This window comes from Myxine glutinosa, chromosome 7, assembly GCF_964187855.1.
Source record: "Myxine glutinosa chromosome 7, kmMyxGlut1.1, whole genome shotgun sequence".
NCBI classification, from domain to species: Eukaryota; Metazoa; Chordata; class Myxini; order Myxiniformes; family Myxinidae; genus Myxine; species Myxine glutinosa.
The window spans coordinates 101338682-101365834 of NC_136267.1; the positions used below are offsets into that span (position 1 = coordinate 101338682).

The 27153-nt window shown below is 44.4% G+C and overlaps 1 protein-coding gene across 5 annotated transcripts in view; it reads right to left on the reverse strand.

Moving 5' to 3' along the window:
* The window catches only part of LOC137431622 (limbic system-associated membrane protein), a 442918-nt gene that overhangs the window by 221530 nt on the left and 194235 nt on the right, over positions 1 to 27153 (reverse strand). The gene's annotated exons all lie outside the window — the stretch shown is intronic.

Genomic DNA, 27153 nt, shown 5'->3' on the forward strand with positions numbered 1-27153 from the left:
TCTGACGTGCGACTGAAGGTGCCACAGGAATGTGGAATTTATTGGTTTCATGCCTAAGCATTCGCCGTTTCTGCATTGTCTGTTTGCTTCTGGCCTCCCACCCGTGCATAGCACGGGTACTTCAGTAGTTTGCTCAAATTTGCGGAGTAGATCTAGTTTTAATTTGTCGTTGGAAGCGCCTTTCTTTAAAGATGTATAATCCCAACTGCCCCAACCCAATCTTTAATATATATATATATGTATATGTATATATATATATATATATATATATATATATATATATATATATATATATATATATACATACACATACACACACACACACACACACACACACGCACGCACACACACACACACACACACACACACACACACACACACACACACACACAGCCTGGTGTTGGCTTAGCGGTTTGGGTGCTGGCTTGGGATCCTAGGATCCTGGGTTCGAATCCCAGTTGATTGCTGAATTAACGCCAGGGGGGTTGACTCAGCCTGTCATCCTTCCCTGGTCGGCAAATTGAGTACCAGCTTGCTGGGATGAATGATCACGGTGTGTACCCCGATTTAGAATAGGTACACCGTATCCCTGTGCATCGTAGGAGTGTGACCAAGGGTTGGCGTCAGGAAGGGCATCCGGCCATAAAAACATTGCCTCAAACAGGGAACCATGATTGTCATGGGGCCCGCAAGGCTAACCCCCGCTCTAGCAGGGAAAATGGCCTTAAAACGATCATTCATTCATTCATTCACACACACACACACACTGTATATTGTTATGTGAATGCCTTATATGGGGTAACTTTGCATAATACAGCAAAAGTTATTTCATGTATTGCAATAAGCATGAGATAGTTTAATTGTGATGTCATTGTGCTTCCTTTTGTGCATAGAAATATGCTGTGCACATTTCCCCAGATGTGTGTCTTAAACCACTTTCCCTTCATACCATTTTTAATGTTCTTAGTTGCTATGGGACTTGATCTGTGCCCTGCTACCTTCTCAAGCTTGGGGTTTGAGTATATATATATACTGAAAAATATCTGTTTCTAGTTTGCTCACTCCTCAGTTTTTAGTAAATCACAATCTAACATAACATGTGTCGTCAGGGGCCCTTTCTATTAGTGAGTGTCATGTTCCTTCAAGGGATGTTCAGGATGACGTTTTAAACACTCCCTGAAAATCACGATGGTGCAATGTGCAGGTGTAGAGAACAGTCTCTGAGTAGTGGAGCTTGAACATCAATGTTGAATGGTTGAAGGTCATCACTAAATTGTTAAAATTAATATTCACAATTCCAGCAAGTCATAAAGCTATAAAAAAGTCAAGGTTTTAAAGCTACTTAAATTCACTATGGCACCCTATTTAGTGACATAATTTAGGATTTAATTTTTAGGATTTAGTGACCTAATTTAGCACCCTATTTAGTCACTAAATAGGGTAAATGAATGAATTCATTATTCATTCATTCATTTACCCTATTTAGTGACCATGTTTTGAAAACATCATGAGGTATACTTTATAGGTATGCATCCCGTGCACATCACTCTCCTACTCGTTCATTCCAAGCTACAGTATACAAGTATATTTACCTCCACCACCGAAGGTTGATGGAGGTTATGTTTTCACCCCTGTCTGTTACTTGTAAAAGCGAAGATTTTTCAAGTATATTGGTCGGTTGCGTTTGTTATTCTGTTTGTTTGTATGCCTGTTTGTCAATCACCTACAGGTCACAATTCTAAACAGATCGTCATGAAACTTCAGAAAATTGTAGAAGTCGTCACAATTGAGAAGCCTATTGATTTTGAGGTCAAAGGGCATCTGGAGGTCAAATTCATAAAATCGCCATTTTTCATCTGATTGACTTGAAAATTGCACAGCATTTGTAGATCGAGTCACTAAAATAGGAAACCAACCAATTTTGAGGTCAAAAGGTCAAAGGACAACTCAAAGTCAAACCTCCAAAATCATTCATTTTTATCAGAAAAATCATAAATTTCCATCCGATTGACTTGAAAATTTAACAGCATTTGCATAGTGCATCACTGAATTTGGAAACCAACTATTTTAAGGTCAAAAGATCAAAGGTCAACTCAAGTTCAAACTTCCAAAATCATCCATTTATATCTGAAAAATCATCAATTTTCATTCGGTTGCCTTAAAAATTTAACAGCACTTGCATAGCGCCTCACTGAATTGGGAAATCAGCTATTTTTGAGGTCAAAAGGTCAAAGGTCAACTCAAGGTCAAAATTCCAAAATCAACAATTTTCATATGAAAAATCGTCACTTTTCATCCCATTGACCCAAGCTTTGATCAAGATCGTCAATTTTAATCTTGATAAACTGACAATTTGATATATCAATGGCAACCCTTTGGGGGGGGGGGGGGTGGGGGGAGGGGGAATGGATTTTGCAAGTATCATGCTCTGCATGACGTCTTCTTGTTTGTTTGTGAACAGGATATCTCAAAAAGTTGAGGACGGATTCGAAAGAAATTAGGTGGAGAGGTTGGGTATGTATCAATGACAAAATGATTAGAGTTCGGTGAAAATGCGAATCCGGATCTGGATCTGAGAATTTTTAAAATTTCGAAGTGATTCTTCACCATTGAGTGATAGAGGCAAAAACGATATATAGCATGCTATTTCAAAAAGTTGTGGACGACTTATGCCAAATCCTGGTGGATGAGTTGGGTAAGCGAGTCGATTTTGGAACAGGTCCAGACACAGATCTGGTCCATCAATGGGATACAAAACGTAAGCTGTTCAACCTGGTGGAGATATGCTCTCTACTGACGGCTGTTCAAGTTGCTAATGCAATATATTTTGTATCTTTGTTGAAAAAATTGACCAAAAGTAAAACAAAATATTGTGCATAATTTATTGTTTAAATTAAAGTATTGAAAGAAAATCTGTAAAACTATACTTTGAATTTTCAATTTGTCTGTTCATTGAATGAAAAGACAAGTTAATTTGCTTTTAGCTAATTGAAGTGCAGTAAAATTGCTGTTAAAATAGCAAGTTAAAATTTCAAATTGGATATTAAATTGATATAAAAGGAATAGAGTAATGTCGGATTAAAAAACTGGTCTGCAAAGCAATAAATGCTTGCACTTAGCAGGCCACATCCTTCTCTTCCACTAGCTTCCACAAATAGTGAGTCCATATCCTTCTCTTCCACAACCTTCCAGAAAATTGTGAGTCAACATCCTCTTCCACAACCTTCCACAAATGGTGAGTCCACAACCTTATCTTCTCTTTTCTCTTCTCCCCTCTTCCCTCCTGACTCTGCAGTCTCTGTCATTGCCTGATTGGATTACCTTTAGACACAACTAAGGTTGTGGCCCCACCATTCCCAGAGCTTCTGGGATTGAAGAGTGAAGCCTCAATGGTGGATGGTGCCCAAAGCTAACAACAAAAAAAATGAATACAAAAACAAGACTGATCTCGCTCCTGGGCCTGTCCCACTGTTATCCATCTGTCTCCTCTTCCCACCTCACCCCATGTTCCTCAGAGTGAAATTAACCGATGGATTGAATTAATTTGATGTTGATAGAACACACCAGGCTTGGTGGTGTGATGGTTAGAGCATCCGCTCTGAGTCTGGAAGTCGGTGATTCAACCCCGGCCGAGTCATACCAAAGATTGTTAAAATGGTACGTGCTGTTTCCTTGCTTCGTGCTCAGCATCTAAAAGGATAGAGCATAGACAAACAACGCTGGGATGGGAATGGCAAACCACCCAATATAACCCTTGCCAAGAAACTGCTTTGGCAGCACCAACGTTCTGTGAATAGTACGGGACGGGTACATCAAATCAAATCAATGATAGAGCAGATGCATGATCGTCGAAATTGCCTCCTTCTCTGTCCAATTTCCTTATTTATGCTTGTATATCATTGGCCAACTGCTGATCTGGATGGTGAATGAGTCTCTGGACTTTTAATGTTGATCAACTGTTGTCACTTTCCTTACTGACTGCCTTCTCTGCCTGCATCCACCATCCCATCCCCTAAAGTTATCATCTATCTCATTGACAAACAATACTCAAATGTCAAATCCAAACCGAAAAATCAAACGTGTACTGCTCATGTACACTATATTCTACTTTGGAATCATGTTCATCAAATCACACTCACTCAAACTCAAGGATTTTCAATATATTCTGCTTGGAGGTCATGACAGTGTATTTAATGGCAGCACCTGGAAACCACTTTTATCTCATTCAGCAAAAATTGTGTAATATTGTAATTGTTACCAAAGACAACGGTTGTAACTAAATATAATATTGAAGCATGCAGTGCTATGCGCGCGACTTGCTACCAAGGAGAAAGCGGACAACGCGGTAAGTTTATTGTTCTTTATTCCAAAGAGGTCACTGTAGCACTGACCCGCTCCAGGCTGCGCGCCCGGTGTATATCCTGAGGCCACGCCTAACCCTCGGGCGTGGCCGCCACCCACTTGGTGCGCGGAATGATGTCACCACGCCAGTGGGCTTTCGTGTACGCCAAACGCGCCCCCCCAGAATTCCCGCGCATCTGGAGGGCCAGTTTGCGGGCAAATGGATGACCCGGCCGAAGCGCCCTCTGGCGACCGGCGGCGTCCGGGGTGCAGGGATGCCAGGTGGGATGCCCCCGGCTGTACCCGGGATGGGTGCCGGACCGGGGGGCGGCTTGCCTGCGGTGCTGGGCGGTGCCAGGGGTCCGCCCGCAGGGGGGCGGCCCCAACGCGGGGGCCGAGCCACCGGCGGTGGGTGTTCCACGTCGAGGTGGGCCGGCTTGAGGCGGTCTATGGAGACCCGGTCAGGAGTGCCGCCGATGTCCAGGGTGAAATATTTCACCCCGGTCTCCAGCACGCAGAAAGGCCCGTCGTACGGGGGCCGCAGTGGTGTCCGGTGGGCGTCGTGCCAGACGAAGACGTACTCCGCGGTGCGAAGCTCCGGGCCGACGTGTGTAGGAGGGTGCCCGTGGTGCGCCGTCGGCACCGGGGCGGACCTCCGGGCGGTCTCCTGCAGCGCAGAACGCTCCTGCGCCGCGGACCAAGATGCCGTGGGGTCGGGGAGGAACTCGCCCGGCACCCGCAGCGGTTGTCCAAAGACCAACTCCGCCGCGGATGCGCGCAGGTCCTCCTTGGGCGCCGTCCGGAGGCCCAGCAGGACCCAGGGGAGCCTGTCAACCCAGCCGCCGTCGCGGAGGGTGGCCCGGAGCGTGGCCTTCAAAGAGCGGTGTAATCGCTCGCACAGGCCATTGGCCTGGGGGTGGTAGGCCATGGTTCGGTGCAGCTGGACCCCAAGCCCCCGCGCGACCGCGGGCCAGAGCTCCGAGGTGAACTGGGGGCCGCGGTCGGACGAGATGTCCGAGGGGGCGCCGAACCGGGTGACCCAGGTGGCGATGAATGCCTGCGCGACGTCTGCCGCCGTCGTCGCCGCCAAAGGCACGGCCTCCAGCCACCGGGTGGTGCGGTCCACCATGGTAAGGACATGGGTGAAACCCCGCGAGGGGGGCAGAGGTCCCACTAGGTCCATGTGCACGTGGCAAAACCGACGTTCTGGCACCGTAAACGGGGCCAAGGGGGCCTGGGTGTGCCGGTGCACCTTCGCGCGCTGGCAAGCGAGGCACGTCCTGGTCCAACCACGGACGACCTTCCGGAGCCCATGCCAGACAAACTTGTCGGCGACCAACCTATGGGAGGCCTTCGTGCCCGGGTGGGACAGGCCATGGATGGCGTCAAAAACCTGGCGCTGCCAGCCTGCGGGCACGATGGGGCGAGGCCGCCCGAGGGAGACGTCGCAAACGAGGGCCGTGCCCACGCCGTCGAATGGCACCTCGGTGACGCGGAGGCCTGTGACGGTGGTCCGCAAGGCCTGGACCCCGGGGTCGGCCGCCTGGTCCGCCGCCATCCGGGCATAGTCGATGCCAAGGTGGACTGCGTGGGCGAAGGCCCGGGAAAGGCAGTCGGCCACCAGGTTGTCCTTTCCCGCGACGTGTCGGATGTCCGTCGTGTACTCGGACACGGCCGCGAGGTGACGCTGTTGCCGGGCCGACCACGGCTCGGCGACCTTGCCCATCGCGAAAACCAGCGGCTTGTGGTCGATAAAGGCCGTGAACGCACGGCCCTCGAGCAGATGGCGGAAGTGCCTGACCACCAGGTGAAGCCCAAGCAACTCGCGGTCGAAGGTACTGTAACGGCGTTCGGGCGGGCGAAGCTGCCGGCTGAAGAACGCCAGCGGTTGCCAAGCACCACGCACCCATTGCTCGTGCACCGCGCCCACCGCGTAGTCCGAGGCGTCGGTGGTGAGGGCGATCGGTGCTTCGGGCGCCGGGTGCGCGAGCATAGTGGCGTTGGCCAAGGCGAGCTTCGTGCCCGAGAACGCCGCGTCCATCTGCTCGGGCCAGGTAACGTCACCTTTGCCCGGCTTCCCTCGAAGGGCCTCGTGTAAGGGGCGCAGGTGCTGGGCGATGCGGGGCAGGAACCGATGGTAAAAGTTTACCATGCCCAGGAACTCCTGGAGCCCCTTGATCGTGCGGGGGTGCGGAAACCCCTTCACCACCTCCACCTTGGCCGTTAGGGGGACGGCCCCGTGCCTGGTGACACGGTGCCCCAAAAAGTCGATTTCAGCGACACCGAACTGGCACTTGGCGGGGTTCACGATCAGGCCGTGCTGGCCCAGACGTTCGAAGAGCGTGCGGAGGTGACGAAGGTGCTCTTCACGGGACGCGCTGGCGACGAGGATGTCGTCCAGGTAGACGTACAAAAAATCCAAGCCGCGCAAGATGCTGTCCATGAGGCGCTGGAACGCCTGAGCCGCATTTTTCAAACCAAAGGGCATCCGAAGAAATTCGAAAAGCCCGAACGGCGTGATGACAGCCGTCTTCGGGATGTCCTCCGGCCTGACAGGGACCTGATGGTAGCCGCGTACGAGGTCCACCTTTGAAAAGAAGGACATCCCCACCAACCGGGCAGAGAAGTCCTGGATGTGGGGGACGGGGTAGCGGTCGGGAGTGGTGGCGTCGTTGAGGTGCCGGTAGTCCCTGCACAGTCGCCATCCCCCACCGGGCTTGGGCACAATGTGGAGCGGGTACGCCCACGCGCTCTCGGAGCGCCGCACGATGCTGAGCCGCTCCAGCATAGCGAACTCCGCTTTAGCTACGGCGAGCTTCGTCGGCTCGAGGCGGCGTGCCCGTGCGTAGACCGGTGGCCCGGCGGTGGGGATGTGGTGTTCCACCCCGTGCTTGACGGTCCCCGCCGAGAAGGTGGGCCGCGTGAGGGCCGGGAAACCCGCGAGGAGGCGGGCGAATTCGTCCGCTGCCGGAAGTGTACAGATCAACCTGGCCGGAACGGAACCGCTCAGCAAGCTGCTCGGTGAGCCGCTCTGTGAGCTGCTCAACGAGGCGGGCAGCGCACACGCGAGCGAGCTGAACGTCTCAGCCTGGACAAGCCTTCTGCGCTTTACATCGACCAGTAATCCATTAGCATATAAGAAGTCCACGCCGAGCAGTGCCATAGGCACGTCGGCCGTAACGAACGACCAACGGAAAACCTGACCTCCGAACCGCAGGGAGAGACAGCGTTTTCCATACGTGTGTATAGACGTACCATTGGCCGCAAGCAGCGCGGGACCTCGGCCCGTGGTGTGCTTGGCGGACGTACCGGCAGGAACGACACTCACCTGCGGCCCCGTGTCGCACAGGTAACGGCGCCCGGACAAGGTGTCCGTTATGTACAGAAGGCTGTTTGAATTGCCGAAGCTCACCGTTGCCACCGAGCGCCGGCTCGCCCGTTTCCTGACCTGCCGAATGAGCACGGCAGGCGACACTGCCGAGCCTCGTGGCCGAACTTGGCATGGACGAAACACCAGGCAGGCAGCTGCGGCGTCAGAGGCCGCGGTTTTCTTCGCGGCTGCGGCGGTGGTGGTGGGCGGGGTGTGACGGCGGACACGAGGTGCGGTGCATCGGGGAAAGCCTCGGGGGCCTTGGGAGCCTCGGGAGCGGCAACCGTGCCAAGACTCGCCTGCGTGTCCAAAGCCGCATAGTATTTGTCGGCCTCAGCAGCGAGCGCACGGGGTTCCGTTAACGCGGAACCAGCCAAAGCGAGGTGGACTCATGCTGGCAGCTGGCGTCGAAACAATGCCCGGAATAGAGCGTTCGGGGTTTCGTCGCCCATGAGCGCCAGCATATGGTCCATACGGACCGACGGTCACGTGTCCCCGATCTCGGGGAGGTCCAAGGGTCGATCGGCCCGTGCGTCCACCGTAAGGCCGAACGTGGCGAGGAGGAGACGCTTGACCGCCTCGTACTTGCCGTCGGCAGGTGGATCCCTTAGGACCGATACGACGCGGGTGGCCATGCCGGGCCCGAGGGCGGCGACCACGTGGCAGACATGGTCTCGTCCACCGTGATGCCTCGAAGTCGGAACTGGGCTTCGGCCTGCAGGAACCAAACTTCGGCTTGTGACTCCCAGAATTCGGGTAGCTTGATGGAGACCGCGTTGGCAGCCATTGTTGCGGCGGTTTCGGGTAGTCAGCGACGGCTGACTCGAATGTCGGAGGTCACCAATGAAGCACACGGTGCTACGCATGCGACTTGCTACCAAGGAGGAAGCGGACAACGCGGTAAGTTTATTGTTCTTTATTACAAAGTGGTCACTGTAGCACTGGGCCGCTCCGGGCTGCGCGCCTGGTGTATATCCTGAGGCCACGCCTACTCCTCGGGCGTGGCCGCCGCCCACTTGGTGCACGGAATGATGTCACCACGCCAGTGGGCTTTCGTGTACGCCACAATATGGAGTTTTACTTTGTACAAATTAGGAAACTGACAATACAAGTCTTGTCCATATATACAGTATATATAAAACCACCTTTAGAGGCCATTTTTCCCCGCAAAGCGGTGGTTGGCCTTTTTCGGGAACCGTGGTTGTTGTTGTTTTTCGGTCCCCTTTTTGAAGCAATGTTTTACGGCCGGATGCCCTTCCTGACGCCAACCCTTTTTGCTGCCTTTAACGACAAACAGGGAATTACCAGTGAGCTGGTACTCAATTAGCCGACCTCGGAAGGATGACAGGCTGAGTCAACCCCCCTGGCGTTAATTCAACGATCGACCGGGATTCGAACCCAGGATCCTAGGTATCCTAAGCCGGCACCCTAGCCGCTAGCCCAACACCAGGGTGACATATATATATATCTATATATAGTATGCTGTATATATGTATATATATATATATATATATATATATATATATATATATATATATATATATATATATATATATATATATATATATATATACACTGCCACAATATCTACGATGGATACCTTTTTTACTAACCTTTGATTATTCTTTTTTAATCTTTTTGTTTGATCAGCCAGGAAACGTAGTTTGTCCTAATCTGCCATATAAAACACAATGCCAGTTTGTGTGTTTGTGTGTGTTGTACAGATGTCTGTCCCCCTTCATATGGGTAGGTTTTAAAGGCCAATCTTTTAACACAAATGTGTGTTCACCACGGTGTATTTTTGAGGATAAAACAAACTAAAAAAACATGTTCCATGAAAGAGTAATGATGTCTCTTCTATTAGAATTGTACACAGTGGCTTGCAAACTGAGCCTCAACGGTGGTGTACAGAAGCGTTTTTTAATTTTTATAATAATAATAAATACAAGGTGCAGGCAGTTGAAATTCGCTGCACATGATGAACAAAACGACACTTCATTTACACCCGTATGATGTCTAATAAATAAAGAAGACAGAAGCACACCTCTAATAAATAATAATAAATAAATAAGTCTAATAAATAAAGAAGACAGAAGTACACCTCTAACAAATAATAATAAATAAATAAGTCTAACAAGTACAGATACATTCAAAGTACACCGCCCCCATGCCAAATAATTAAATATCCTACAGCGCGGCATTGCCGGGCACCTCTGGGGCCCGGCAATACCGCAATGCAGCTCATAGAGACTGCATTGGGAGGGAGGGGTGTACAATAATTGATTGATTAATTGTATAATTAAAATCAATAAAAGAAGATCACAAAATATTTTCTTAATCAATTGGCTAATAGCATAACTAAACCACTAGTGCTTCATCCGAAGATGTATCTTTTAGAAATTTAATTAAACAGATCATTAATAAAAAATTAAATAATTAATTGATTCATCAATAAATAATTATTAATCGAATAAATGATTAATCAATAAATCAAAAATATCCTTGATAGCCACATCACTTGGTCACTCATGTCCAAATATTAGCTTCCTAGCTCAAAAGGTGCCTGAGATATTGGCCAAATGAGAAAGAAAATAAATAAATGATTAATAATGAAAATAAATAAATAATAATCATTAAAAATTTAAATTAATAATCAATTCGATCATAGAACACATAAACCACCACCATTTCATCAGAATCTGTAACTTAAATTTTTTTTTGTCATTAATCAAATAATTAATTGATTCATTGATTAATTGATTAATTATTTAATAAAAAAATAGCCTTTGCAGCCAAATCACCTGGTCATTGGCATGTCCAAATATCAGCTTCCTAACTCTAAAGGTGCCTGAGATAATGGCCAGAAGACAAAGTAAATTTAATTAAGTAAATAAGTCTTTAATTAATCGCTAATAATTAAATAACTCCTCAATTAGTTGATTAATCAAAAAACTAAAAATACGGTTTTTGCGAAAGGACTTGCTCACTATTGTGCCGAAATTTCAGCTTCCTAACTCAAAGGATGGCTGAGATATCGCCGGGACAAACAAACAAGAAAACAAGTAAACAAACAAACAAACAAATAGAGTGAAAACTGAGTACTACCTTTCAGCGTGCGTCACTGCCGAGCCCCCTTCGGTGCCCGGCAATGACGTTTTGCAATGCCTGTAGATGGCATAGGAAAGGAGCGGTGTACAATAAATAAAGAGGATAGAAGCAAACCTGACACTAGGCCGAGGCCTCAGACTCTGTCATGCTGACTTGAGGTTGCACTGTCGAAAAAACTGTTCCAACCCGTCACATTTGACAGGATTTTTACTAGTCTTTCATAATCATGCTGGGAAGACTTGACATTTGACTGAAGTTATTTGTTTGTTCAGCGTATCTGTAATAACACACCTACTCTTATCAAAATACACAGTGAGATATTTAATGCTCAACAGTAAATCCTAACAGACACCAAGCTTGACATCCATTCGAGGGACGACACACTGTGATGCAATGCCATGCATATAAAGCACCAACTTGACAGTTTATAGTGTGGTCAGGAATCAAACCCAGAACTATAAGCGCAAAATATGCTTTACATCTGCACCATCTTGTCAGACTACACAGCATGCATGGATAAATAAAAGATGTGTGGTACTGGTACAGTATGCATTCTGGTGGTGACAATGATATTGCATTTGGCTTGAACCGGATCTTGCTCAAAAATTTCTGAACTTGCTAGTGAAGACTACGTTTGCAGGAGGAGGTAATTTACTTAATTTATGATTCAAATCATATTTTAATGTCATGGCATGCTCTCCAAGACCAAGATAGAAGACAAAATTCTAAGGATTATTTTTGTGAAGGATACCACAGGAGATGTGTGTGTTGAAATGATTTCAAATGGGACACCTGGCTTCATGTCACCTTCCAACAGATAATGAAAGCATACTGTAATGAACCAGAGCAGCGATTTATTCAGTCAATGTGGAGCTCACTGGAGAGATTACTGCCAAATGAGCTCTCCTACCAAACCAAAAAATAGCTCACACGGGGATCGAATCAAAATTGGGCCAACTGACCATAAAAGTTTCAAAAATGACTTGTATTCTCAAGGTGATTGCATCCAGATATGCCTTGTGTTTCTGAATAAGAAACAACCACAGTTTTCACCACAATGTTATTTCAGATCCCTGCTAGCAGGCGTGAACAAACAGAATTGTACCTCGTATCACACCACAGGATAATGACAACATCGCACCTGCGATCACAGGTAGCAAGAATTGCTCTCACCGATAGGCAACACATTTCTACAGGTGCAATTCAAATAAAGAAAACTGCCTCTCCATCTTGGCTGTATTCTACGAAAATATTGCCCTGCCTATTTTTTTTGTAGTTTTGATGGCATATGGAAATACTACAAAGAAAAGGAGAATGAAAATGAATAAAATAATTCAGAATCTGGGTGCGGAGAAACTCTAAATTAATAGGACGTCATTTGAATTAACAAGTATCAGTTTTCAGAATTAACAAGTTATACATGGCAGTTATTTCTACCTGTTTGCATTGGTTATCTTACTATAATTCACCAAATGTCCGTCCGTCTGTCTGTCCGTTCAAAGGTACCGCAAAAACGGCTGAACCGATCGCAACGATATTTTGGGTGGGTAATCCGAGGACCCCCTGGAGTAAAATAGGCCATATTGTTTTTCCAATTTTTCAAAGTTTTGCAATTTTCCAGTTTTTCCAAACACAATGGAATAATATTTACCGATATGAACAGTGATGTGGCTTTTGTTGAAATTCTACAAATACTCTTTAGATTTTGATGAGAATTATGAACCTGCCGCGAATGTGGAAGTGGACAGATGACGGCAATGCGCGGGTTTGATAATATCCCAATATAACCTTCATTCAATCGTAATGTTAAATCGTTAAACGTTAATCATGTTAATCGTTTTGTTAAAGTATCAATTGATGATTGGAATGGAGTGAATACAATTACGATTTTGAATTCGTAATTGTATTCACCCAACCATACGGACCTTCACATCAGGATTTAAATATTTGTTTATGTCACGAATGGTGTTAAGTTTATTTTTTATATTAATGTTATTTAATTTGTGATTGGAGTTATGCTGTTTGGAATGAAAAAAGATATCGAGTTCAAGTGAATGACGGAATGCCGTGACGGTTTCTACTTTCTAAGCATGAAATTCGTGGATCGCCATATGCAGATTCGCCATTGACTAGGTATAGAACACACGTACCCGTTTCTTTGCGTACGGATACGTTTTTCATGGAAGTCCTTCATGTACTTGCTGTCCATCTCTGACGTGCAACCGAAGGTGCTACAGGAATGTGTAATTTATTGGTTTCATGCTTTAGGATTCGCCGTTTCTGCATTGTCTGTTTGCTTCTGGCCTCCCACCCGTGCACAGCACGGGTACCTCACAAGTATATATAAATAAATAAATAAATATATATGTATTTATACAGTATGTATATAAAACAATGAAAACTTATATTTGTTGCCACATACTCATTTTCTGTGTCATCAAGACTGAAAATTAGAGTCACAAAAGGTCATAATAAGTGATCCAGGTTTTTAACGCCAACATGCGATGTAATTTTTAAAAAATTAAAATAACCAGTACCTATTAGCACTTATGAACCACATACAAAAGAAAGTAATCACGAAGGTCTAATTTTGCTTTTAGAGAAGACATTAACGTACATATTAACTTGTAAAAAAAAGTGTATCACAGAAAATTATTGTTAAATCAAACATACTAATGTATGGGCAATCTATAGATGCTGTATCAAAGATGGAGTATTTTTAATCCCCAATGCAAACCTGCCATCACCCCCTCGCAATCCAACCGCACCCAACTCATTCATTCCCTTTCCTTCCCCAGTCTACGATGCTCCTAATTTAAAATAAACCTAATAATCCCTTTCTTCCACCCCCATTCACAGCTCTGCCACACTGGCTTCTCTATACTCCTCTCATCTCCTGAACCCACTTCCTGTACGTAATATGTGAATAACTGTGGATGGTTAAGGACAACCAGGAAAATGTGGTGCTGAACCACAATTCCTGTTTGAAAGCTACTGACACAATAAACTGCCTGGATGAAACATAATGATGCTTCTCACAAGCAGATGCAGTGATAATGAAATCGGTTTGAATTTTGCACCGAAACAAATGAAATATCATAAATGTGGCAAAATAGTTTTCATATTAAAAAAATATGTGACGAAACAATCTCACTTGTATTTTAAAAACATCTCTACATCTTCGTGTAATGAAACACTCCGAACTATGAAGATAATCATGTCATTTGTCATACCAAATCTCAATAAGGCTTTTGCATTCAGTTAGTTAGTGTTCATAAGCATATCCGCACATGGTGTATATGATTTACATACAATATATCTTCTGAAGATAAACGACATATTGGAATGAATCATTTACTTTTAAAAATAAAAAATAAAATTATATTCTCGAAAGGTTGAAGCATTTTAAACAAATATTTTTGGCAAATGATTACAAATTAGTATTGATTGTAGGGTTCATAATCATTTGTATAAAAGTTGTGAAATCCAGTGTTCGTTGTTTCCCAAATTCGGTATTAATTCAATGCAGAAACATGTTGCAATGTTAATCACGTAAAATCTGCGACTATTCAAATCCAGAGCAGAATATAAAACCTCATAAATAATTCAAGTAAAACTAGAAAGCATCTCAAAATGCAAAGCCTGTCCTCGTCCGCCTTGTACTCAAACTAAACTTGACAAAAACACCAGGTAAAAAAGCCAAATAGTTCTATTCATTCGTGTTCTCATATTTTCATAACAAAAGGTTTTTTGAAAATTTGATGACAAAAGTTCAAATGATATAAACGTTGTGGCCTGGACAGACACACTAAGCTCAAATGGTAAATAAATAAAGAAACACGGAGGCGATTTAAAAAAAAAACCCAGCCGTCTCATGCAGCGGAGCGGCGGATGGACTGATAAGGCCTATTTCTACTCACTGTGGCTTTGCCGTTTGATATTTTGATCAAATTATTAGTTGGTGTATTCCATATTCTCATAATAAAGATTTGTTGGAAATTTGATGACAGAAGCTCAAATGGTAAAAATGTTATGCCCTGGACACACACACACACACACACACACACACACACACACACACACACACACACACACACACACACACACACACACACACACACACACACACACACGGCAATTGCAATACCCCAATACCCCATCCTCCACTGCATGGGGGATGTGCTAATTATTACTGACCTCCCAAAAATATCAACAACAATGACAGAGTGAAAAAGCCAACCCCAGATCCCCAAAACGAGTATAATTCTAATTTTAGAGGGGCTAATAAGATATGATTATCCCAAATGCATGTAAGATTAGTAAATAGTACTGTATTTAGTAAAACAGGTGGATTGCTCAAAATTGATCGAAAATAATTAAGCTTCCAGCTACTGTAACACCTTCTCACTCTTCTATACCAACTCATCCTCTACCTCCCTTTCTGTATTCTAATTCTCATCCTCAAGCGATGCACCATTTTCATATTCATCATCCAAACATATTTTCAGGTTTTGTCTGTCTGTGAACAAGATATGTCGAAAAGTTGTGGACAGATTTGGACAAAATTTGGTGGAGAGGTTGTGTGTATGGAAAAGACGATATGATTAGATTTTGGTGAAGATCCAGATCCGGATACGAGATTTTTTTCAGTGATTCTTTATCATAGAGCGATATGACCAAAAACGATATATGGCAGGATATCCGAAAACATTACAGACGGATTCGGACAAAATTTGGTGGACAGGTTGAGTGTGTGATAAGGACGAATTGGGTCGATTTTGGTGAAGATCTGAATGTGGATATGAGGGGTTTTTTTTATCCCTAAAGTGATTCTTCATATTTGAGAGAGAGGGCCAAAAAACGATACATAGCATGATCTTTCAAGCAGTTATGGACGGGTTATGGCAAAACAAGGTTAGATTTTGGTTCAGATCCAAATCTGCTGACTTGTTGATTTGTAACACTCAGTTCCAGAAAGGGGATAATAAGCTTGTTACATACACGTCAGGTGGGTCGATGACAACCGTTGACTACCTGATGGTGCGTAGGCGAGATAGGGGGCACCTCCGGGACACAAAGGTGATCCCGGGGGAGGAGGCTGTTTAACAGCACCACTTGGTTGTCTGCGACATAAGGGTGAAAGGTGCGAGGAGAGTTCGGCGGGTGAAGTACCAACCGAGAATGAAGGTGTGGAGGTTGAAACAGGTGACAGTAAGGGAGGCATTAAAAGAGAGGCTGAGTAGGGTAGAGGATGATGTGGTTGAGCTTGAATGTGGTTGGATGGCAATGAAAGATAGTCTGTTGGGAGCCGTTGGTAAGGTATGTGGATGGACAAAAGGACCACCGAGGCACTCGGAAAAATGGTGGTGGGATGATGAAGTTGGAAAGAGGATTGACGAGAAGAGGAAGAAGTTCAAGGAGTGGCAGAAGGCGAAGGGTACGGGAGCAGAAAAAGCAGAGCATGAAAGTTATAAGGCAGCCAGGAAGGCTGCAAAGAAAGAGGTAGCAAAGGCGCAGGAGGCATGGAGGAAAATGTTCAGAGAACGCTTGGATTCGGAAGAGGGTCAGAGAGCGGTATTCAAGATTGCAAAGCACATAGCGAAAGAGAGGTGTGATGTGATGGGGGTGAGTTGCTTGAAGGATTAAGTGGGACAAATCGTTGTGGACCCCAATGGAATTAAAGGAAGATGGAAAAGATATATGGAAATGCTGATGAATACAGAGAATGAATGGGATGGCAACATAGAGAGTAACCCAGTTTTATGACCGGCAGAGAAGATAACTGAGAAGGAAGTTGAGGAAGCGATAAAAGCAATGAAGAGTAGAAAAGCCGGAGGGCCGACGGGAGTTGTGGGTGATATGTTGAAGGCAGCAGGAAGTTGGGGTGTGAAGAGAATGACAGAGATCTGTAATCTGGTGGTGAAAGAAGGCCGCATTCCAGTGGATTGGGAACTGAGTACACTCGTCCCTCTATACAAGGGGAAAGGTGACCCTCTGGAGTGTGGCTCATACCGAGTGATAAAGTTATTGGAGCATGGAATGAAGGTATTGGAAAGGGTGTTGGAGAGGAAGATAAGGAAGAAGGTGAAGATCGACGAAATGCAGTTTGGATTTATGCCAGGAAGAGGAACGACAGACGTGCTCTTTATTGTGAGGCAGCTGCAGGAAAAGTACATGGAGAAGAGGAAGAAGTTGTTTCTTGGGTTTGTTGATCTGGAGAAAGTATTCGATAGGGTTCCACGCGAAGTATTGACATGGGCATTGAGGAAGTTAGGAGTGGAGGAATGGTTGATCAGAGTAGTGATGGCAATGTACAAAAGAGCGCGCACAGCTATAAGGACGAAGGACAGGAACAGTGGTGAGTTTGAGGTGAAGGTGGGAGTGCATCAGGGGTCGGTACTAAGTCCATTACTATTTGTAGCTGTGATGGAGGTGCTGGCTCAGAACGTAAAGGAGGGTTTACCGTGGGAGTTGTTGTATGCAGATGATCTGGTGTTGATTGCGGAAAGTATGGATGGACTGAAGGAAAAGATGAACAAGTGGAAGGAATGTATGGAGACAAAAGGTCTGAAGGTGAATGTAGGATAGACGAAGGTGATGGCAAGTGGTATAGCATGTGGTGAGGTGGAAAGAACTGGGAAGTGGCCATGTGCTGTGTGCAGGAAGGGTGTCGGAGTGAACTCCATTCAATGTACAATGTGCGCTGAGTGGGTTCATCAAAAATGTAGTGGTCTGAGAGGGTCATTAACCAGTGTGGCAGCTACATTCAAATGTAAGGTGTGCACAGAGGGAGCTGCAGATGGAGGAAATGTTGAGTTGGATCTTGGAGACGGCGTGAAGCTGGAAGGTGTGAAAACATTTTGCTATCTCGGAGACATGCTGAATGGAGAAGGTGGATCAGACACGGCAACGGTTGCTAGAGTGAGCTGTGCATGGAAGAAGTTTCGGGAACTGAGTGGCGTGCTGATGAGGAGGGGAGTGTCGTTGAAGCTGAAGGGAAAGGTGTATGCTGCATGTGTGAGAAGTGTTATGATTTATGGGAGTGAGACATGGGTCATGAATGTAGAGCAGCAACGAAGGCTGGAAAGGGTGGAAATGCGAATGGTTCGGTGGATGTGCGGTGTATCGTTGAGAGAGAGGAAGACAAATGATGAATTGCGAAAGATGATGGGAATAGAGCCTGTGATTGATGCTGTGAAGAGGAACAGGTTGAGATGGTTTGGTCATGTGTTGAGGAGGGATGAAAGTGACTGGTTGAGCAGAGTGATGGAAATGAATGTAGAAGGAAGTAGAGGATGGGGAAGACCGAGAAAGACTTGGCTAAAGATGGTGGAAGAAGAAATGCGGGCAAGGCGGTTAACAAGGAGAGATGCAGAAAATAGGGAAATATGGAGAAGATTGTCATGGGAACCGCAAGGCTAACCCCCGCTCTAGCAGGGAAAATGGCCTTAAAATGCATGTTGTTTGTTGTTGTATCCAAATCGAGATCTGGCCTATCAATGGGATACAAAACATAAATTGGTCAGCCTGATGGAGGTACAGTATGCTCTCTACCGAGTGCCGTTCTAGTTACTCCTGCTTTTCAACATTGAGGGCTCCTACTTAAATGTTCATTTATCATTGCATAATACACAGCATTATTTAAAAAACTGCTGACTGCTTATGTCCTACTTTTCTGCCATCACAGAATGATGGGATTCTTGTTGTGCCACAGTTTACTCATGTAGCCAAGACATACAATAAAATGTGGAGAGGGAAGGGGAGCGGCAGTGGATAAAACGAGGCAATTTTGGTCCACTAATAGATAGAACCAACCAATAATTATTTAGAGTAGTTAATGCATGGAATGGTCGACCTGGAAAAGTAATGGCAGCAGAAATAGTACATAGGTTTCAGTTATTAGTCCACATTGAACTTAATCCGAAATTGGGGCTTCTGGATTGGTTGTCGTCCATCCGTGCGTCCGTCCGCAACAGCAACCACATCTCGGACATGTATGGACCAATTTTGTTCACACTTGGCAAAACGACAATACATGATGTTATACAGTACATATGGACATCATTTTGTTTCCCTGTATGTGGCGGAGGCATGATGGGCTGAATGGCCTCCTCCTTCGTCTAATTTCCTTGTTATTTCTTGTAACAATTGTTACCAGAAAATGTTTGATCTTTCTTCAACACAAGCACATTATGTGATAATGACAAACCTGTGCGGTGAAGAAGTTGTAAGATGAAAGGAGAAAATGATTTCAGCTAAAATAGTTACATATATTGGAGAGTGAAGCATACCCGTTTGGCTATAAACAAAGCATCACATAATAATTAGACATTCATGCTGATCACCAAATATTATGGTTTGTTTCTCCACCGAGTTCACCTTTTGTTTAATGGTCTTTTCCAAGTCCTGCCTTTTTCCTTTTTTGTGAAAAGCATGGAGAATGCAGCTGATATTGCTATGACAAGCAGTGTCAGACCATCTTGCAAATCCGCATGGCTCCTGAGTTTTTCTTGTCAAGCAAAAATATATATACACTGTGTTCAAAAAGTATCCGACCTTTATTTTTCGTGCGTAAAAAAAAAGAAGCTAGGGAGGCGTTGATTGGTGCACGTATGTAGGCGATCCTAATGTGCACGCGTGAATTTTTTCCCACCTGCAGAAGCTGTCATTCGACGGCAGACCGCCGATGAGTGAGGACATGTAAGTGAGCGCCGTCGGATTTTCGTTTTTGACAAAATGACGGAAAAACTTGAACAACGCTACTGCATCAAATTTTGTGTTTTTTGGCCTCGGGGATGTTGGATGCTTCCATTGTGATGACTGCAACTTGGTTTCTGGGTCGTACCCATAAACCCAGGACTCATCGCCAGTGATCACTGTTGTGAGGAAGCTGGGATCGCTGTTCACAGTCTCCAGCATGTCCTGTGCGATCTCAAAACGGAGTTGCTTCTGCTCAATCGTTAGCAGCTTTGGTACGAACTTCGCTGAGATTCTCCTGAAGCCCAAATCCTCCTTCATAATGGAATGAACGGTGTTGAATCTTGCGGATCGTTTCCACTTGGGAATCGCCAAGCTTTACACAAAATTTGATGCAGTAGCATTGTTCAAGTTTTTCCGTCATTTTGTCAAAAACGAATGCAGTAGCGTTGTTCAAATTTGATGCAGTAGCGTTGTTCAAGTTTTTCCGTCATTTTGTCAAAAACGAAAATCCGACGGCGCTCGCTTACATGTCCTCACTCATCGGCGGTCTGCCGTCGAATGACAGCTTCTGCAGGTGGGAAAAAATTCACGCGTGCGCATTAGGATCGCCTACATACGTGCACCAATCAACGCCTCCCTAGCTTCTTTTTTTTTACGCACGAAAAATAAAGGTCGGATACTTTTTGAACACACTACGTATATACAAAGACACCACCTTCAAAAACAATGGATTTTATTGATTAAAAGCCGGTAAGAGTATGTTACCTGCCAATGGAAGCGAGATGTTCCTTACGGTTTAAGTGTTAGCCCTTCCTCCGATCATTTTTTTCTCTCTTATGAAGGGCTAACCCTTAAAACGACAAATGGACCATGCTTCCCAGAGTGGTACACAGACTCGTATTGGCTATCAGCTGATAAAATCCATTGTTTACTTTGTCCGCAGATGCAGGTGACATGAGCCTACGCAAAGGTTTGTATTATTTTCTTCCTTGAAAAGCACTCTGTTTCCTCTTGTTTTATCCCATGTTAATAATGAGACAATGATATACTCTAGATTTTAAAAATATCCGTGCATATTAAACATCATACAGTGACCATCCATTTTTATGGCAGACGCATATATGGAAATTGAAGAGAAAGTGTAAGATGATGAAGTAATTCAAAAAATTTCATTACTTGCAAAATCGAAGATTTTTCAAGTATATTGGTCGGTTGCGTTTGAGGTTCTGTCTGTTTGTCTGTTTGTTTGTCACCGGCATACAGGTCACAATTCTAAACCGATCGTCACGAAACTTCACCAAGTCGTATAGGTCGTCCCAATTGAGAAGCCTATTCTTTTTGGAGTCAAAAGGTCAACATAGGCCAAAGGTCAACATAGGCCAAAGGTCAACATAGGCCAAAGGTCACCAACTTTGCCAAATTTCTAAAATCCTCAATTTTCATCCGATTGACTTGAAATTTGAAGAGGACTTGCATATCTGGTCAATGAATTCAACCACCAAGTATATTTGAGGTCAACATAGGCCAAAAGGTCAACATAGGCCAAATTTCTAAAATCCTCAATTTTTATCCGATTGACTTGACATTTGAAGAGAACTTGCATATCTGGTCCCTGAATTCAACCACAAATTATATTTTAGGTGAACATAGGCCAAAAGGTCAACATAGGCCGAATTTCTAAAATCACCTATTTTCATTTGAATGACTTGAAATTCTAAGAGGATTTACATATATGGTCAATGAATTCAACCACCAACTATTTTTGAGGTCAACATAGGCCACAAGGTCAACATAGGCCAAGTTTTTAAAATCCTCAATTTTCATCCGATTGACTTGAAAATTGAAAACAGCATTTGCACATTGAGTCACTAAATAGGGAAACTAACTATTTTTGAGGTCAAAATATCAAAGGTCAACTCAAGGTCAACCTTACAAAATCATCATTTTTCATCTGAAAAATCGTCAGTTTTCTTCCTGTTGACCCGAGCTTTGATCAAGATTGTCAATTTTAATCTTGATGAAATGGACAATTTGCTGTATCAATGGCATTTGGGGGGGGGGTGGGGGCGGATTTTGAAAGTATTGTGCTCCACATGACGTCTTCTTGTTGAATTGTTAGTTAAACAGAGGCAACAACTCATCACGAGAATGATGTGCATAATGCTCAGAGCAATAGATAGTTTCCTTATTCCTCAAAGAGATTAATGATGATGACATTCCTCCTGTCCAAGGGGATTATTTCGAAATCCTGTGAAGCTCCTGTCAAACAGATAGACCATGGTTTGTTTGAAAGATCCTGATTAAATATAAACATTCGGAATACTGCCAGCAAATCTCCGGCTATAGTCGTTTTTGAAGGACTCCGACGGATCCATCTCAACAGAGAGTGGAGGTGTGGTCATAACACACACAAACACACACACACACACACACACACACACACACACGGGGGGGGGGGGGAGTGGGTCACACACACACACGCGTGGGGAAGTGGGTCACACACACACGCACACACACACACACACACACACACGGGGGAGTGGGTCACACACACACACATCGCGTTTTTTCATTTCTGTTCCTCACAATTCTGTCTATCTCTTATTCACAGACACACACACATACATACACACAAACATTCAAACACACACACACACACACACACATGTACATCCACACTCATGCACACACATATACACATACACACATATATACACATACACACCTCAGTCTGCAATGCAAGTTTTGGAAACTCAAGAAAGCTCTTTTTATAACTTTGTTTTGTGGTGAGTACAGTCAAAACCCAGTGTCTTCACGATCCAGTACATGGTTGCCCTGGTGATACCTTCTGGACAAACCTCCAGTCTGCCATCGACAATATGAAATCCTCACACACAGTGGAAGTAATGTTCATTTATTTCTGACAAACATGATTTCCCTTGATGCAGGTCACAGACTTCCACGGTGTCAGCCATCAAACTGCATTTTATATTTCTAAGAGCTACACTCAAGTAGCACTGACAACACCCTGTCACGTGCCCGAACACTGTGTGAAAGGACCTCATGACATTGGTCTTGTAATGGTTGGTTATAAAACTTAACTGTTAATAATTACAACTTCAATACTATGTGGCAGCTCAAATGATACATTTTTATTTGTCCATTATCCTGGATTATGTAGGCAATGTATTCGACATCTGTTATTAAGGAAATACAAGGGAATCAGAGATGCAGAAAAGGAGCAATTTGGGTCATATATCTCTTACTGTACATTTCCACCCTACACTGAAATGGATGTATTTTTACCCTAATGCTATAAAGATTACAATGTTATGCAATATGAGTAGCTACCATGAGAGAAGGACAATCAAGCGTGAGGGTAGCCGGAAAAACATAAAGAGGGTGATGGCCACGCAGGTACACCATGGACTCATGGCATGCATGTTTATACCGACTGCTCGGTCAAGCTACCTTTATACATTCGTTCCTGTTACCTTCAAGTACTCATCGAATTTGATATATATATATATATATTTTTAACTGATCAACTGTCCTTGCTTCCATTGCTCTACCTGCACACTATTCCACTTAACTTAGAATGAAGTCTTGTTGGTGAAGGCTCGTGTCGATGTGCTCAATGTGTGGACAGGTAGGCTAGACGGATTTATGGAAAAAGGCCATGTATAAGCTTCTAGGTGCATTTTGGGGTAAAAGTTGTAAAGTTAAAGTAAAAGAGCTGCATGTATATACATGATATATAAATGCTTGTTCAAAGAAATTGTCAAAAAATGGCAATTTGGCGGCCATTTTGTTTATGCTAATTAGAATGTCACAAACTCAAAATTCGGCTTGGGAACCGGGTTAATCGAATTCAGCATACCCTAATCATGTTAACAAGTGAGGTTCCCAACTTTTACCCAAAAATGCACCTAACATTCACATTTCTCAGAAATCCGTCTAGTCTAAGGTAGAACGATGGATGAAATCACCAGGATGTTGAGCGAGGTGTTTTACCTGCCCTGAGAAGCAAGGAGAAGCTGATGTTTCAGGCATAAACCCTTCATCAAAGCCAAAGATTCCCCTTGCTTCCCACGGCAGGTAGCATACCTCAATGGACCTTCATATCATCCGTCTTTCCACTTTTAAAACCGTACTCCGAGTAAGCCGTTTCTGTATCATCTCAGTTTTCGGCACTTTTTCTTTATCTTAAAGTTCTACCTCTGAGACCTTTCCTTTGCCACCATCACAAAAATGTACTTCTCTCTACTCTGTCAATTCCATCTAATATAATTGAATACTCTTCATTTTTTTCATCTTTCCTTGTAATCAATTTCCCATCAGATCTGGAATCATTTTAGCTGCTCAATGTTGAACCCTCTATAATACAACTATGTCTAATATAATATAGTAACACAATACTTCAGATGTGGCCTGGAGTACTGCCCTCTTCTCTGGGCTGGCTCTCCTGCCTCACACCTTGTTCAGCTTGACACCATGGAAACGAAGGCCTGCAAGATCATTGGAATCTCCTGCGCTGAGGCTGAGTCTATGGGCCTATCACTTCGCCATCGCAGATATGTCGGTGGTCTCTCTGTGTTCTACCACCTCCTTTCTGGTCTTGCACCGTCTGCTCTTTCTGTGCTTTGTACCCCCAGGTTTCTGCAGGGCACACTCATTCCATCAACCACACGGTCCACCATCAACCCCCTTCTGATTAAACTACCTAAATCCATAATCACTGCTCACCTCCACTCATTCGTTCACGTTTTTCCCCACCTGCAGAATCAACTTCCACATTCTCTTCAATCTCATTCTTCAATCCAGGTCTTCAAGACAGATGTTTACCACTACCTCAGACCATCCCCAATCCAAAACCATGATCTTTAGCCTGCCTCCTAATAAATTTCCAGTTTTTCCCCCAAAGAGTTTCCTTCTGTATCCATGTGGTCTACCCCATGTGTCCTTTCCTGCCCCCCATTACAGCCTCCACACCCATTGTTTGTTCAAGTCTCCCTCTATCTTGTCCTTCAACTCTGCTGTTGGTGTTTCTCCCCTCCCTCTTCTGTTCTTTTTGTTCTGTTGTATCCTAATCCATACAGTGTTCTCGCACGAGTTTTTCCATGAGCCTTGACATTGTAAACCAAATTGTTTTTTTATTGTGGATGCTGGTCGTCCTCGGTTGGTGTGCTTACTAAGCATTGTGCGTTGTGCTATGGCTGTATAGTCCAATGCAGGGTAGCCACCACCTAAACCACCATTAGCCATTACCACCACCATTACCCACCAATTAAATAGGAGACTTAAATGTTGCTGCTTCGGTCGGTCTGTGAATATATACTAAAGATGAGAGTTTTGTCTACACAATGAGCTTCAACCAGTGTATAACAATTCTGCTTCTTTGATACTCAAATTAAATGATATAATGCAATTGATGATGGGGGAGAGAGAGAGAGATATTGTCTGAATGATGAAGGTAATAAATAAGAATAGCTTTTCATTTACCCAGACAACGGGATTAGAATTACAAGTACATAGTCTCAGGAACAATAGAACGAGTATTGTTCAGGATGTCCATATCGGAGGCAATGACATTTTCGAATACAATATAGGAATAGTGGAGCAAACATTAAATGAAGGCATAAAAAAAACAAGGGCTGCCAGGATAGCATGGAAGTATGCACACGCCCCTGAGCTGTCGAGTCTGAGTTTGAATCCCGGAACCCGGCCCAGCCAAAGAACCGTCATCCAGGTATATTTTATAGGTAGGGTGAGGCATCAATGGATGGGCTTTCCCTCAGATTGACGTTGAACTGAGCCTCCTGTTTGCCAGCATTAGTTGGTGGACGTTAAGCATCCCGCACGGTCGGTCCTTCGCGAAGACTGGGCGAGCTATTGATGCACCATGGGCAAATTACAAATTCCGCACACTCAGTTGTGTATCCCGCAACAGAGTGGCAACCCATCCAGGATTGCAACCTTTGGCAAGAATCTGCTTCCAGAACCAAAGATCTGAACAGAGCATGATGATGATGATGATAAAGAATAATAAACTACAAGAAAAAGACATATAATTTCATGGTTTTAGCAGTTTTGCTGTACAGAGTTAAAGGCCGCCAGTCGGCCATCTTTGGTCAGATTACGAAACCAAATCTTCTGCATATGTATACTCTCCTGTATTGTTTTTGTTCCAACTTTTGTGTCATGTGCAATAAATGGTTGGGGACACGTTTAAGTAACAAAATGGCTGCCAGTCGGCCATCTTGGATCTGATCTGAAAAACAAATAACATGCATATGCAAGCCATCATTCATTGATCTGTGTGCCAAGTTTGAACAAGATCGGTAAATGCATATCCGAGAATGGTTGAGGACATGTTCGATATCGGGTTTTTTTTACAACTAAAATGGCCGCCAGTCTACCAGTCGGCCATCTTTGATCAAATCGCAAAATAAAGTGAGGTGCACATATATGCTGTCATGTACAGTGCCTGTGCCAAGTTTGAACAAAATCGGTCCATGCATGTCTGAGAAATGGTTGGGGACACGTTTAACCATGGCTTACATCTAATGTAATTGCTTTCTACATATTATTTCAGGTAAACACAAATGTTATTGCATTGTTTTTGTCTCTCATCGCACCGCGGAGCGAAGGGGGGACTATGGTTTTCCCCTCCGTCCGTGTGTCCGTCCGTGCGTGCGTCCGTCCATCCATCCATGCGTGTGTGCGTGTGGGCGTGGGTGCGTGCATACGTGCGTGCGTAAGCGAAGGACCGAATTCTAATTTCGTGTGTGGATGCAACCCACGTCAAAATCCAAGATGGCCACCACCATATATATGTCTGAACCTTGTGAGCGAAATATCTTGAAAAATAAACGAACTACTAACTTCTAATCTGGTGTGTGGGTGTACCTAGGCATAAGGAAGAAGGTTTTTGAAAATTGGGTCGCCACGTCGAAATCCAATATGGCCGCCGCCATGTATGTCTGAACCTTGTGAGCGGAATATCTTGAAAAATAAACGAACTACTAACTTCTAATCTGGTGTGTGGGTGTACCTAGGCATAAGGAAGAAGGTTTTTGAAAATTGGGTCGCCACGTCGAAATCCAAGATGGCCGCCGCCATGTATGTCTGAACCTTGTGAGCGGAATATCTTGAAAAATAAGCGAAGTACCAACTTCTAATTTGGTGTGTGGGTGTATCTCGGCATAAGGAAGAACGCTATTGCAAATTGGGTCGCCACGTCAAAATCCAAGATGGCTGCCACCATATATATGTCTGAATCTTGTGAGCGAAATATCTTGAAAAATAAACGAACTACTAACTTCTAATCTGGTGTGTGGGTGTATCTAGGCATAAGGGAGAACGCTATTGCAAATTGGGTCGCCACGTCAAAATCCAAGATGGCCGCCTTGCGTCTTCCACTTTGTCAACTCACATCACTTCACCGACGGCGGACCTAGGCGTAACGCTTGTTCCTATTATACTTGTTCCTGGTTCTTCCCTTTGTATGCAAATCCCTATTTCTTTCCCCTCTGCATTTTTACAGCTTGGCGATACAGCCATGGTTGTCCAATTAGCAGCAGCTTCCCTGTGTATCTTGTGTTATATCCAGCACTATCCTCGACAGATGTGCC